At 33.8% G+C, this 15,579-nt stretch overlaps 1 protein-coding gene across 4 annotated transcripts in view; it reads left to right on the forward strand.

The window, feature by feature from the left end:
- Positions 1-15,579, forward strand: part of CCSER1 (coiled-coil serine rich protein 1) — a 1,384,598-nt gene that overhangs the window by 216,203 nt on the left and 1,152,816 nt on the right. The window lies entirely within an intron of this gene.

Consider the following 15,579-nt stretch of genomic DNA (forward strand, 5'->3'; position numbering starts at 1 on the left):
TCATTACATTTAAAAAATATTTAGTTATTTCTTTGAGATATTGGGAATACATAATTACGTGTTTATTTTCTTAGTAGCCTGTTTAAACCTAATATGACCATAGTGTTTTAAAAGCTTGAAGATCATCTCGTATTATAAAACCTTTTCCAGTTTACTTGATAGAAATAAAAGAAATACAACGACATCATGTAATTTTTTTGGTTAATTTTTAAACTTAATTTTAGGAATTATACCTCACAGAATTATTTATAAAACCTTAATTAGAAAAGCACAGGTGTTTGTGTTCTTGTTTACTTTTTGTTTATTTTTCAAAAAAAAAAAGTAATTTAAACAGTATGCAAGGAAACATGTTGTTTATTAGATTCACCTGGCATAGACATCTGCTACCACATGGACCTCTGGGTTGTCTAGGCACCTGTGCCTGGCATGGCAGGCGCCTACATCTTTCATCACATCTTCCAAGTTGATCTGTCCACATCTGCAGTTTCTGTTAATATGTTACTCTTCCCACATAGAGGGGGGATGTTTTTAAGTTGAGGTTATGGGAATAAAAAGGTGGCTTTTTAGAGCTTTGGGTCTCAGAGCCCAAAAAGTATTGATTTTAATTTTTTTCTGGAAAATTAACTATCAGTGGTAGGTTGTTTTCACATTGTATAACCAAAGCATCAATAAGAGGGTAAAATGATCTTGAATTAAAAATAAAAGCATTCACATACTTCATATGCTTTTAGCTATCTACATTTCTCAGAGTAAATTTGAACATTATTCAAAATTTAATATGTTTTGTATATCTTCTGTGGGAAATTTACTTATAAAAATGACATAGTTTGCATTTTATTTTCTAACATATTACACATTCCTTTAAGAAAGCCCATTTTAAACAATCCTTTTCAAAGGATAAAAGCTTTTCAGATTTTTTTCTTGTTTGAAAGACACTCAAAAGCTTTACCTTATGCACACAGCATTTTAATCTTGGTTGCAAAGGATTCTGCAAATTTAAAGCCCCTGCTGTTTTTTTTTATTGTTATTTTTATTATATATTTTTCTTCCCTTTGAAGCATGTGAAATTGCAGGAGGTGGAATATTTAATTTTGACCATGAATTATTCAGATACGTGTTTTTAAAATTAACATTAGTTTAAATGGTTTAACATTTTCCTTTAGTGGTTCTTAGATTTTCTAATGCAACTCATAAAGCTACATTTCTTATGGTACAAAGCTTGATGAATTAGCAGCTACAAGCTATTGCAGGAAATAAACCCAGAACTTGCCTATAAATAACTATCTAATTTTAATCTGATTTTCTAGCATCATATAAGGTACATCTGCATATAGTTTTATAGGGTATGTGATCATCTTGTCTATATTTTGGGGAGATGGTAGGAGAAAATGAATTCAATTAATCTCCTTAAAACATCCCTGCTCTAAGAAATCCTTTACCAGAAATTAAACCCTATATGGTCTTTTTTAATCACAAAATTGTGAAGTATAGTGACAATATGCCCTTCAGTAATTAACCCTTTCAATTTTATATTTCTCCATTATCTTAGTATCAATAATTGAATATGTAAATAACAGTTTATAAATAATTGGTATGCCCTAACACAACACATGATGTTTTACACATTTTACTTACCATTAAACAGTGAGATAACTTCATTATTCAAAATACGAATGGAGTTTATACATTTAAAAACAAATAATGAGTAGTAATTAACCAGAGAAGAAAATATAAAAGTTGTTCATGTAAAAGGAGCATAGCAGCAAAAATACTGTTGTCTTTATTTCATTATTATGATTGAGAATAATTTGGAGTTACAAGAGGTCTTTTTTTTAAAGACATTTATTTCAGAGAGAGAGAGAGAGAGTGAGCGGGGTGGGGATGTTGGGGAAGAGGAGCAGAGGGAGAGGGAGAAGCAGACTCCCCACTGAGCAGGGAACCTGAGGCAGTGCTTGACCCCAGGACCCAGGGATCTTGGCCTGAGGCAAAGGCAGACATTACCAGCTGAGCTACCCAGGTACCCTACAAGAGGTCTTAAAGATCCTCTAGTTCAACCTGTTTTTATTATGGGTGAACAGACAGAGTTAAGTTAATAGTACTACAAACTGAAACCAGTGTTAGGATCAGCGTTATATGACAAGTCAAATGATACTAAGAATTTTTTTTTTTTTTTTTGCTGGTAATAATTTGGTGAGAACCATGTGAAAAACCATTCTTAGATGATTACTTCTGTTAATTTACTGTAAACTAAAGTGGATGACCTAGGAAAAAAATGAACATGACTGGAATTAATTTAGAACACTAATGAATGAACTATTCACCCTAAAGCATGTATCTAAAAAAACAAAACACAAAAATAAACTACAGAAATCAGTCTAAGAAGGCTTTGACATACAAAGCTGTACATCTAGGTCTCTGAAAGCTGACATCTTGTACAACTATTAGTCAGTCATTCTTGAACTCTTTGAATACACCTGCCCTCTTTAATTGCCATTTGTTTTCTTGGAGTACAAAGGACTGGAGGACCTTGTTTCTGCCATCAGGGAGCTAAAAGTCTTCCTGAGAAAAAGCATGCTTAAATCTAAAATAAAAACTCACAACCTGAGGCTTATATGGCCACATAATTCTATGTCCTAGTCGATGTAATTTGTTCAATAAAAATTTGAAAATGGTGTAACTGGCTTTGAATGGAGCAGTAAGAAAAAGTTTAAAATTTGAGTAGCAATGAAATAGTGGATAATCGGGGAAGAAAGCTTTCTTGTGAGAAGGATGATATGAGTGGGGATACAGAAGGGAAATGTCTGTGTGATAATAGAGCATGTTGTGATGTGTTTAATAGGTCATTAATAAAAAGCTATTTCTTTTTTTTTTTTTAAAGATTTTATTTATTTATTTGACAGACAGAGATCGCAAGTAGGCAGAGAGGCAGGCAGAGAGAGAGAGGAGGAAGCAGGCTCCCCGCTGAGCAGAGAGCAGGACCCCGAGATCATGACCCGAGCCGAAGGCAGTGGCTTAACCCACTGAGCCACCCAGGCGCCCCATAAAAAGCTATTTCAAGATTATATTTTATAGCATTGTGAATATTCTGTTAATAGTCTCAGGATTAATTCTTCATATTTTAAAAAGATATCACAGTTTTTAAAAAAGATTTTATTTATTTATATGAGAGAGAGAGTGAGAGAAAGCATGAGAGAGGAGAAGGTGGGAGGGAGAAGCAGACTCCCCACAGAGCTGGGAGCCCGATGCAGGACTCAGTCCCTGGACTCCAGGATCATGACCTGAGCTGAAGACAGTGGCTTAACCAACTGAACCACCCAGGCACCTGATATTAGTTTTTTTGAATTAAGAAGTGATATGATGAATCATGTTTAAAATGCATTAATCTGATAATAGTATGTGGAGCTCACTAAAGAAATGGAAGAAGACTTCCTGTCTGTATGAATTTAACTACCCTAAATACCTCATATGAGTGCAGTCATACAGTATTTGTCTTTTTCATGACTGGGTGATTTCACTTGGCATAATGTCTTCAAGGTTCTTTTATGTGTCAGAATTTCCTTATCTTTAAGACTGAATAATATTTCATTATATATATATAATATATAATAATAACACACCCCCACAACTTTTTGTTTATCCATTCATCTGGGGGTGGACACTGAGTTGTTCCTAACTTTGGCTTTTGAGAATAATGTTGTTGGGAACATAGTCTAGGGAGAGGGGTAAATGAGTTGTTTAGTGCAGCAGGGTTTTGGTTTTGCAAGATGGAAAGGGTTTTGCAAATGTGATGATGGTGATGACTGTGTAACAGTGTGAATGTACAGTGCTGGCTAAACACTTAAAAATGGCTAAGATGGTAAATTTTATGCTTTGTGGATTTTACCATAATTTTACCACAGTTATCACAATTACAATTAAATCAAACAAACATATAAATAAATTTGAAAAAGTCAATCAAAAAAGAAGTAAAAGAATAGAGCAGATAACAAACTATTACACTAGCTAAGACATGAGATAATAAGGACCCAATTTTTATTAAAATATACTACTATTCATTCACCTATTTTTTTAATACATAATGTGTTGAAAATCTACTGATTTTTAAGTATTATACCAGATCAAACAGTACTCACTGGTGTAGTGTGTATGTGTTATGGGTGGTGTATGGTGAACATTATCAGATAATGCTATAAATTCTATGATGGAGTTATGTGTAGGCATAAAGACCCATAACTCACTGTCATTAGGAAGCATTTTCTAGAAATGATGCTTGAAGGACAAAAAAAAAAAAGAAAAAAGAAAAACCACCCCGGTTGACAGAAATATTGGAAGCAGCAGGATTAGTATGTACAAAATACAGTATTGGAGAGTAGTGCACATTGGGAAAACAACATGTGGTACAATGTGGTTGAAATAAAGTCCATAGTCAGCGAAATTGTAAGTCATGACATTGGAAACAGGTGTATTCCTTAAGAAGTATAATCAACCGAGATACTGCTCCACACAGTATTCTATCAGAAATATAACTCTTATTTTTCTTTTTAATTAGGTAATTTATTTTGTGATAATGGTTTTAAGAAATGTAATCAGGTCTGTATTGAAAAAAATGTGAAGTAACAGTACAAATGAAGTGTATTTTATTGAGCACATTCATTCTAGCACTTTAATGGAAGATAATTCTCCATGGGTCTGTAGTATTTTTCCATGTCCTGTGAGCAAAGGTACTGTCTTTGTTACAGACTATATTTTCAAGAATATTTGTGTAGAGAATGGCCTTAGGAGAGACAGTGTCTCCCCTTGGAACAAAGGGAAGGTGTGGTTACTACCCATTGTGAAATATTTGAGTTTTTAAGTTTACACTTCTCTCCTACAATGCAATGCACTGCATGTACAGATGTCAACTGTCTCCCTTTGCATTTCCCTGAGGAAATTTAGGCTCAGAAATGGCATTAGAAAATGCTCATACTCTTGCCTATAGCTGTGAGTGATAAAGTCCTTTGTTTCTTACTCAGGAGTCTTATGGCTTCTTTTAGCGTCCATGAAACTGTGCCTGAGAAGTTGTCAGCTTCTAAGTAAGGTAAAGTTTTAGACTCTTCATAGTTTTTGACAGTTTAGGTGATGAGGCTAAGATGCTGGCAGATATTTTATTTCTGAAGGAGTACGGATATGGGTTGATTAACAGGATTTGAGGAAAGTCTACAGGAATTGGTAGCAAACTTGTTGACCAGAGTATATGGTCAACCAGGAAATAAGTGGTTCTTGACTTCATTGCCTTTTAAAAGAAGGTATTGAAATGGTGTTTGCAGATAGAATACTAGGAAGTAGATGTAAAGAGATCTTCTTGACAGTGAGAGGTTGGTTGCAGGCCTTCCTCTTTACAGGGAGAGGAGGAGGATTTTCTAGCCATTCTGGTTGTCAGGCTAAAACAACTAGAACCAAGATTTTTGCTGGATGGACAGAATTCCACCCCCTTTGAGAAGACAGTTACAGAATCTTGCGCACACACACACTGAAGGTGAAGGTAGGAGAATTTGTGACTGCTGTAGACAGAAACTAGGAAAATCGAAATAACACTGGTTAGTTTACTTGGGAAATGAGGGCCCTGGGAATACAATACTTATTACAGAATAATGACAACACTTGGTTGTTTTATGGCCCAATCCCTCTTGCAGTCTACAAACCTTAAATATATGCAGATGTGACAGTAGAAGGTCTTAGAGTAATTTTTTTAGTAGGTTCCAGAGGCTATAAGGAGCTTTGACTTGGTGAAATTTCTGAGATAGACTCCCATGGTAAACTATAGATGAAGTATTGACTAGTATTCAGGCTCATACTGCCATGGATTGGATTTATAATGCTGATGAAGGTGACCCACTGGAGAAGGAGACACTAACTCCCAAAATTTTAGATAAATTCTTGCTCTCATTTCTGCTACCCAAGATAACTCCCCTAGCCCTTGTGATGAAACCAGGTGAGAACTTAAGAGATGTATGTCAGTGGGGCAGTAAGTGATATGGATTAATGTGGACTCCGTAGAAAATTTGCTGCTCTAAGAGCCAAGCCCAAGGCAACCAAAGAAAGTGCCATGTTGGAGGCATTGTCATTTTGTGCTCTCCGTTTGGGAAAGAGTAAAAATTGTTAAAAACCCTTATGTTCCCTAGAGCACCATATATGACCCTGATACTATATTATTGGTATAGAAGCCAGGAATTAATTGCCTCCCTTTTTGAAACACATGCATTATTGGGGTGGTCATAATTGACCTTCAGGCATTTAAAGAAATACTACCAGTAGATCATATAGCTATCAGATGACTGTAGAGATGGCTCCAAAGCTAGGTTGTCTGTGGTACTGGTGGGTTTTCGCAGAGGAGTAAGTGGCTCATTATTAATGTGCATTTGGTGTGTAGTTATCCCAACAATGGGAATCACCAGTTCAAAAAAAATGGTACATTATTTCTCCCTGCCTTTAGTTGCAGTGATCAACAATATGACTTTGGCTCTTGAAGGCATTCACATTCAGGTTAGCCTCAATTTGCTGACCAGAATCATCATGGGTAATCGATTTGCTCTAGACTTTCTCCTTGTCTGTCAAGGCTGAGTCTGTGCAATGTTTAATACTACTTGCTTTACCTGGGTTAATGTCTTGGGTCGAGTGGAAAGGTCAATACAGAAAGCCACTTGTTTTTGTAAAGTCAGTCCCTTAATGACTTACAGGATTTGTTCAGCCATCTGGATCTGGGACCCAGGGGGAGACTTGGTTGAGTTCAAGTCAGCGTTATGTTTTTGTTCAGAGTCTTGTTGTTAGTCTAATTAAATGCTCTATAGGATGAATTGGATGGATTGGATTCCAGCCTTTGCCACTCAGATTAATCAGAGCAGCCAAAAGGGTGTTAAGATGATGGGGAAATTCTTCAAAAGTTACGATGCTCTAGAAAAGAGTTGGGTATTGTTAAACAAAAAAAACCCATTTTATTCTCTGTGTATCTCTCATACTTTGGTACCTCCTATAAGCAGAAGCACTCACTGCCTTTATGCCAGAATATTTTTCAAGAATGTTTCATTGTGGACAGACTTGGAAGATACAGTGCCTTATTCTAAAACAAATGGCAGGTATACTTAGGCCCATTATGAAAGATTGGTATGTTATTGGCACCCCTCCATAAGGGGTGGTATTGGCACCCCTTACATAAGTTTCATCTTATGTAATATAACCAAGTTCATGTGCACATATCACATGGATCTCTTTGTGTTGACTTGTGGGAATTGGTACTTAGGAAGTTATCACACACATACAAAATGCTGACCCTAGCTATTGTTATTGGTGTGGGTAATAAAGTTCTTTTTGTGCCTGACTCAAAGTCTGTGTCTTCTTTTAGCAAACATAAAGTTGTGGTAAGCTAAAGGATAGCTTGCAGATGGGGTAAAAGAGACACTTCATACACACTTCTTCATAGACATGTTATATTTGAAGTGATAAAATAATATTATTTTATTGTGTTGTTGAAGCTAATTTTCAGAGAGGGGATTATATTCCACCAACATTTATGACTAGGTAATAAAATCTTACTTGTACTGAAATTTAGTTTCATGAAATGCTTTTGCTATCCAAAATCTGAATATGTGCCAAACTATCAGTTAATACTGTACAGCACTGGTATAATTAGGTGAAAGTGCTAGATAAATTATATGTAATCTGGGTGGCAGAATCCTGAATCATTCTAATAACAAATGGATTGTATCAACAACATATAAATAGAAAAGAGCCATGGTCTCCAAGGAAAATACCAGTAACACATTGAAAGCTGTCAATTTGTTGGAAAAAATAACATTTGAGAGATGAGATTAAACCAAATAATTAGAAAATACATAAGAAATAAGTATTGGCTAAAAATGTAATGCTTGGACTTACATTAAACATTTCGTGAATATCCTGTTCTACTTAGGTGTAGGAAACCCAGTGGAACTCAGTATAACATTTCCTTAGAGATGATAGTAACTGAGATGAGCGTTTTTTACTGATCAGATAAATATGATTTGAAATAAACAATAATTAGGTAAGTTAACTGTGGATGGAGAATTTCCATAGAAAACATTTGTAATTTTTTAAAACTCTAAATTTTTCAAATAGGGTAAATAATAGAAATAACATCATTATCTTTTTTCTGTCACACTTTTTTGCTTCATCTCTAAATTCTCCCTGCCTTTTAGCTCTTACTTCTCCCCGTCAATAAATTATATTATTACATTATATATAATATATACATATACTGTAATTATGTTATTCATTCATTAATTCATTTGGCAGGTATTTAACAAATGTCTATCATTCATTGAGCAACACTGTTCAGGTATTTATGGTGTTACTTAGAATTTAATAATTTCATGTTTCTAGAAAATCCTAGGTCTGAGCTGAACTGACCTCTTCCTAACAATAGACAGTGTTTGTGAATGGGCCAGTTAATTTTAGGTCTGGCAGAACTAAAACATATACTTGATTTGTTAGCTAGAATTAATAAGTAATATTTGCAAAACATTGTACCATATTCTTTAGAACTTTATCCTAACAACCAGTGTGAGCTACTTAAGCAGGACTGATTGTTTCCATTTTACAAAGAAACTAAGTCTTTAAGAGAAAGTGATCTAAAGCTAGGCCGCACAGTCAGAATTAGTTTCATTTACAAAAATGTGTGTCCTCTCACTATACTTGATGTACTTTTGGCAGATGACAGAGTGGGTTAAAATAATTGTAGTTGCAATATGGGATTGTTCCTTATATATCAAATTGCTTTTGAAAATAAAAGTTAAGACTGGATCTGGGTAAAACATCATTGGGGACATGAGCTCATTTAATTCTTGCCTCTTCCATATACTGAATATGCTTAAGATAATGTACCTTGATTCTACAGCTTAGAATTGCAAGGCAAATTAATATTTTAGTTTGGTAAATTTGGACCTTCTTTCAGACATAGTTGTCTACATTATCTAAGTTACTGTTATTACCAAAATAGCACATCATAAATTTGCAGAACACATTTGATTGTAATGCAATTAAGACATAAATTCTTGTGGAATGAATTTATATTCTTAAAGTCTCTCTACATGGAAGAGTAATATATAATTTAAATATGTAGTAACTCATTTCTTGTCACATGTTGTAGTGTTTATGGACATCATTTAAAATGGCAAATTAAAAAAAAGTTGAATCCATAAGACTTGAAACACATTATAAAATTCCCTTAGGGAACTTGTACACAAAATATATATCCAGTATGAGAGTTGGTGATGCCAGTGATAAAAAGAAATAGAGACCTGCTAAAAGATAGGAACACAGGACTATTTAAAGTCTATGGTAGAGGACAATTAGGAAATCACAGGATTTAAATGGATTTAAAGGATAGAGAGCATATGAAGTAAGAGTAAACACAGAATGAGAAATTATTAGTTAGGATAGACTGGGCTAGGTGGTGCCGGAAAGTAAACAAAGAAAACTCTCGATTGCTTAAATACAATACAAATTTGATCCTTGCTCACACAAAATCCACTGTGGGTCTGGCAACTCACCAGGCCAGCTTTCCTTCATGTTATGACTCAGAAGCTTTCTTCCTTTTGTATTGCCATCTTAACTTATGAATTTCTGGATTATCTGGGAAGGGAGAGATAATGTTGAAGGTTTATGTGAGATGGTTTTATGGTCAAAACCTGGTCACATGGCTCTAAGATCACTCCAAGGGACTCCAATATGTAGGTTAATGCCCATCTATAAGAAAAAGTTAAAAATCTGGAGTTATGAAACAAAAAAAGAATCTTTCCTCAATGTGAGATAACCATGTAAAGCACACTGAGGAATATATCAAGTCTCTTGGGCATCAATGACTGAACTGTTTTCCCACATGATTAGTGGTCATGAAGTAGATAAAATGCTTTGACTATTAGGAAAGGGGGGAAATGGTGTATCAGAGGAGCCATTTGCTTGATATGAGGAGGAGGACTGATGATAATAGAGTTGAGATGGTGTGATGGACCTTTGAAATAAAGAAATGGCAGTTTAACTTTCTATGGAAATTGGGGTATATAGCACATGGTTAAGAATGAGAGAGAGTCTCAGAATTATATTAAAGCACTAGTCGTTGTGATAAGCATTCTGAATGTCTCAGAAAGTGGTTAACAAAAAAGAAATATTTCATGGGGTGAATGGATGATGAAGGTGAAGTGAGAAAATGATAAAAATGGATTCTTCTTATAAAAATACATGTAGATTAAATAAATCTTAAACAGTAATACTGCATCACATACAATTATATTAAATCAGTAGTGATCTTTATATTCAAGACATTTGATATATTATTACTTTATTATTAGTGTCTTCACCTAGAGTAATATTAATTTTTGAATGTTTGCTTTTTTATTATATATAATAAAGATGACACCTTTAACCTCAATTGTAATTGTCTTGCCTCTCAGAGTTCCTTTATATTCTTTGATTTTCATAATTTTTCAAATTCATTTTTCTTCTGTTTTATTTTTATAATTGCTTTGTGTTCTGATATTTTCTGAAAATATTTCAATTAATTCTAAGATTTTTTTTAAGATTATTTATTAGAGAGAGAGAGAGCAAAGGGAGAGGAAGAAACAAGCTCCCACTGAGCAGGGAGCCCAATGTGGGACTCCATCCCAGGACCCTGGGATCATGACCTGAACCAAAGGTAGACGCTTAACCGACTAAGCCACCCAGGTGCCCCTCTTCTCAGTTTCTGTTACCTGGATCTAGCCATATGAGAAGTTGTCATTGTCCCTATCTTTAAAGCTTTTAATTGACAGCCATTTTCAATCTCTATTTCCTAGGTGAGAAGTAGTTTCGTTTATGACAGCGTGACCTTCTTAGGGACAGGTATTTGATAAAGAGCCAATTCTTTTAAGAAACGTGAGGTATTGTGCACTCTCTCCATACTCTCCAAAAGTTTAAAGTCCAGTAGGCACAAGAAATAATTCAGGAACTGATTGTGATGCAGTAAAAAGTGATAAAATAGTAGTAAGCCTAAATGATGTGAAAACACAAAGGAAGATGATTAGCCCAGCCTGGACAGTTGGATGTTGGTGGCAGCCAGGACTGTTGGACAGTCCAGGGCCAAAATCTTCAAAGAATGCAGCAGGAGCAGAGGAACTAATAATGAAAAAACAATACCTCCTGTGGTCAAGGATTATTATATGAGGGCACAGTAGCTGTAGCAGGAATGCAAATCTGGGAAACCAGTCTTACCCAGCCACAACTATACACCCATGTGATAATTAGTATTTGGGATAATTAGCACAGAAGGGAACAATCAGGTAGGATTTTTAACATTCTGAATTATTTTGGGTTATCATTTTAAGATACAAAATGTATTTCATTTCATTATTCTTCAAGATTTTCCTCAAATTTATGAAGCACATTTGCAAAGTCTGAGTCTTTTAGAAACAATGGTACGTTTTAGAGGAAAATGGTAAAAACAATAGACTCATAAAAATAAAAATCCTGATTTCATCTTTATTTGCTTTATATATATGTGTATATTATATATAAAATGCAAATAAATTAATATGTAACTGTATCAAGTTTTTGTTTGCTTTTTTATACTTGCACACCAAGAAATATCATCATGTGCAGGGAATTAATACTGATTATTTTATTTCACAAATTTTATTTTATTTTAAATATAAAAATGAAATAAATAATAAAAATAATAAATAATTTTTAAAAATTATTTTATTTCACGAATGTGATGATACTGTTTCTATGAAGCAAAAAAGGAAAGAAGGGGAAAATGTGCTTAGTGCATTTTGGGGTGATCATAAAAATAAATCTTCATCTGTAATTATAAGAATGAAAGAAAAATGAGTTTCCAGAGCTAAAAAACGTTTATAATAATATTGCAAAACAACTATAATTATATTTTATAAATATTTGTTTAACTGATGTTTCTCCAAACCTACATTTTTTCTTTAATCTTCATTATTTATATATCCTTAGTCATTATACCATAAATTCCATTGATTTATACATTAATAAGTTGAATTGATTGGTTTGCATTGATGGGTTTTAGGTATTGAACTCGATTTCTGTTAATTAGGCAGTTCTTCATTAGATTTCTTAATAGTAGTTGTATGTAGTAAAAACTGATGTCAATAGTTGGACAGGATTAAATATTCCAATTTTGTCTTTAGCTTTACAAGTGATTTAGATACAAATATTTATCTAAATTTTATTTTGATCTAAGGAGGGGGTAAATTCATTTGAAAATCTTATATTAACTAAATAAGTTAGCAAACATGTCATATTAAAGAAATGAACCAATTCTATTTTGGTGTGACTCTCATCTATGACAGTTTTCTCTGATTTGCATCCTAATGATATTTTCTTGTCTTCTACATTTTAGATGCAACTTGAATATGTTTATTTTATAAATACACATATTTTTATTATAGAGTATATGTCAATATTATGTGTTTTAAACTAATCCTTCCAAGAGGAAATAGGACTATCTACCTTTATAGATCACTATAGATATTTAAGGACTGAAGACATTGCTCTGATGACAAAGCATTCTAAACTAGTTATGACTATACACTAATGTTGGTGAAATGTTTGTTCGTCTTTCTCTTGGATGATGTAACACTATTTTTATCTTAGTCATTGAAATTCAATCCTTTTCCTTTATATAAAGAAATATAAATTCAATCGTTCAAATAGATAGGAAGTTCTATTTTTGTGAGGGAAAAAAGATACTCTGCAACTGCTTCTGGTATGCTACTTCTGCTTGTGAGGTTATATTTCTTTGTATTTTAATACAAAGTATATTAATATGAAAATACTTATTATTTTGCTTTCCAGCTAGTTCCAATATGGTACTTTTTAATATGAAGATTATATAGCTATGGATTTCTCATCAAGTCAAATAATTCTCTAATTTATATCTTATACTGTTCTAGTCAACAAACTCAAAAGTCAGGACTGTGTGTTATTTGTCCAGACCCTGACATATAGAAGGTTCTGAATAAATATCAATTGATTAAATTATATTATTAATATATGTACTAAGTGCTGTAGGAGCTACAAAGGGAGAACAATACACCATCTTTACTTTCAAAATGATATAAGTAAGAATAATATTATAAGCTACATTGAAAGAATTAATGTTAGTAATTTTTTCAGTTTTTATTTAAATTCCAGTTAGATAACATACAGTGTAATATTAGTTTCAGGCGTATAAAATAGTTATTCAGCACTTCTGTACAACACCTGGTGTTTACCACAAGTACACTCCTTAATCCCCATCCTAATATTAGTTATTTTTTTAGCTAACAGAAATTATGAAGATGAGGGAATCTTTTATAAAGGGAATGGAACACTGATCCAACCTTGGTGGAAATGTAAACAAAAAAGGCATTTGGTTCAATTCGTAACTGTGAAAAAGAAATAAAATGTCAAGCAAAATTTGAAAGGTCAGAGTTTTTTTTTTTTTTTTAACATATTCAAACAGCATAGTGAAGGATTATTTGTGTGGGAAAGGAATTACAGATAGAGAAAGTAGATTATCAGGGATGATTTGTTCTGATTTTAAGGGAAAATGAATTGCGGCCCAAAGAGATTAGCTAAACTGAGAGTCCATAGAAGTTGGAAAAAAATGGGAGCATAATTTTTTGGGAAGTTTCAAGGAAAACAGTCTAGACCTCTTTTTGCTCACTTACATCCAAACATCTAGTATGTCCAAACATCTAGTAAAATGCTAGTAGCCTTAAACAAACAAACAATTAGTTCTTGGTATTTGAGAGGAATTTCTTCAAGCTACCAAGACACCTCTCTCTCTCTCTCTCTCTCTGAGTTACTCACATCACTCGAAGAGAAGCATAGTGGAGAAACTTATTCTTCAGGAAAGCATGTTTAAATCTTGGTTCTGCAACCTAAGTGTCATGGTCTCAGGCAAATCATTTAATTCCTCTAATGCTCAGGCTTTTCATCTGTAAAATAATGCATGCCTTTTTGACTGTTAAGACCCATTAGAAAATGTTTTCTCACAATGAATTCTTGGCAGAGTAGTCAGGATGATTTTCCTAAAATGTATATTTAAGCATGTCACTCTCCAATGATGTCTAAATTCCTTCCTTGACTGAAAGGTATTAACAAATGACCCAGAATGCCTTGCTTCCTAATCTGTTGTGTTCCCTGCTGCTCCCTCCCCTCCCCTTCTGAGCTCAAACCATTTAAGCCTTCTCTGCCTCGCATACCAGGTCACAGGCACTTTAGATGACTTGCATATATTGTTTCTTCTGTTGGGAATGCTTTTCCTTCTGAACTTTCATATGGCTGCCTATTATTCATGACTCAGCCCTAATGATACCTTTAGAAAGGCCTTCCTGCCCACCTCATGTACAGTAGCTGCGAAAATTATATTAATCTTTTTAAAAAATAGCATTTTATCAGTAGCTGAAATTATCTTAATATTTGTTTGTATATTCATTATCTAGGTTAGGAAATTTTCTTTCTTATTCATTGTTCAGGATTTAGTACATTTGGTAAGCCTTCAATAAATATTGTTGAACAAGGGAATAAATTAATTTTTATTACCAGAATTATGAGTCCAAAATGGAAAATTTGGGAACAAGTAGAAGAAAATAACCAATAAGTCTTTAACTCACACAATATATACAGTATTCAGTATATAGTATATTTGTGAGTTACTAGTTTATTTAATGTTAAAATGTAAACATAGATTTAAAAAAAAACCCCTCACAATGATACTTTCCCATCTATAGATACGGCTCTAGAATCTAAGAAAAAATTATGTGACATATTTCCTTTTCGTCTTTAAGCTTAACAATTTAAGACTAAATTAGATCACTAGCCATGTTCTATGGAAACATCACATATATGCAGTGAAGAATTGAGCCTTGCCCAAAAAGAAGTTTGGCCTGTGACCTGTATCATACCTCATAGCATTGTCTTTGTTTAGAGTGGGGAGCTGGCCACATTGGATCTTTAATGGGTATGGATATACCTGGCAATTTTAGGGTGAAGCTGGCTATGCTAGAAAGACTTATCATATGATTTAGGGTAGAAACTTGATTTCATTAGATAATCAGATAATCTGGAGGATAGTTCAACTGTGTACTCAATCAGTTAATCACCTATGTAATGAAGTCCCATTAGAAATTATGGACACTGAAGCTCATGTGAGCTTCCCTGTTGTCAGTACGCCCTGTGTATTGTCACATATCAACACTAGGAGAGTAATGCTTCATGTGCACAAGGGAAGCTTTGCATTTGGAACCCTCCCAGACTCTCTGCACCTCTTCCTTTGACTGAATTTTGAACTGTACTCTTTCCCTATAATAAATCCTAACTGTGAAGATAGCTTTCAGTGAATTCTGTAAGTCTTTCCAGTGAATTATTGTACTCAAGGGTGTTTGGGAAACATTCCAAACTTTCTGTTGTTATCAGAAGTAAGACCAGTTTTGGGGACTGTGCCCATAGACTTTGCAGTTTGACTAACTCTGCATAGTTTACAGACATGGGAAAGAATCTCATAATTGTCTTGTAAAT

The sequence above is a fragment of the Mustela erminea genome, chromosome 2, assembly GCF_009829155.1.
Source record: "Mustela erminea isolate mMusErm1 chromosome 2, mMusErm1.Pri, whole genome shotgun sequence".
NCBI lineage: Eukaryota > Metazoa > Chordata > Mammalia > Carnivora > Mustelidae > Mustela > Mustela erminea.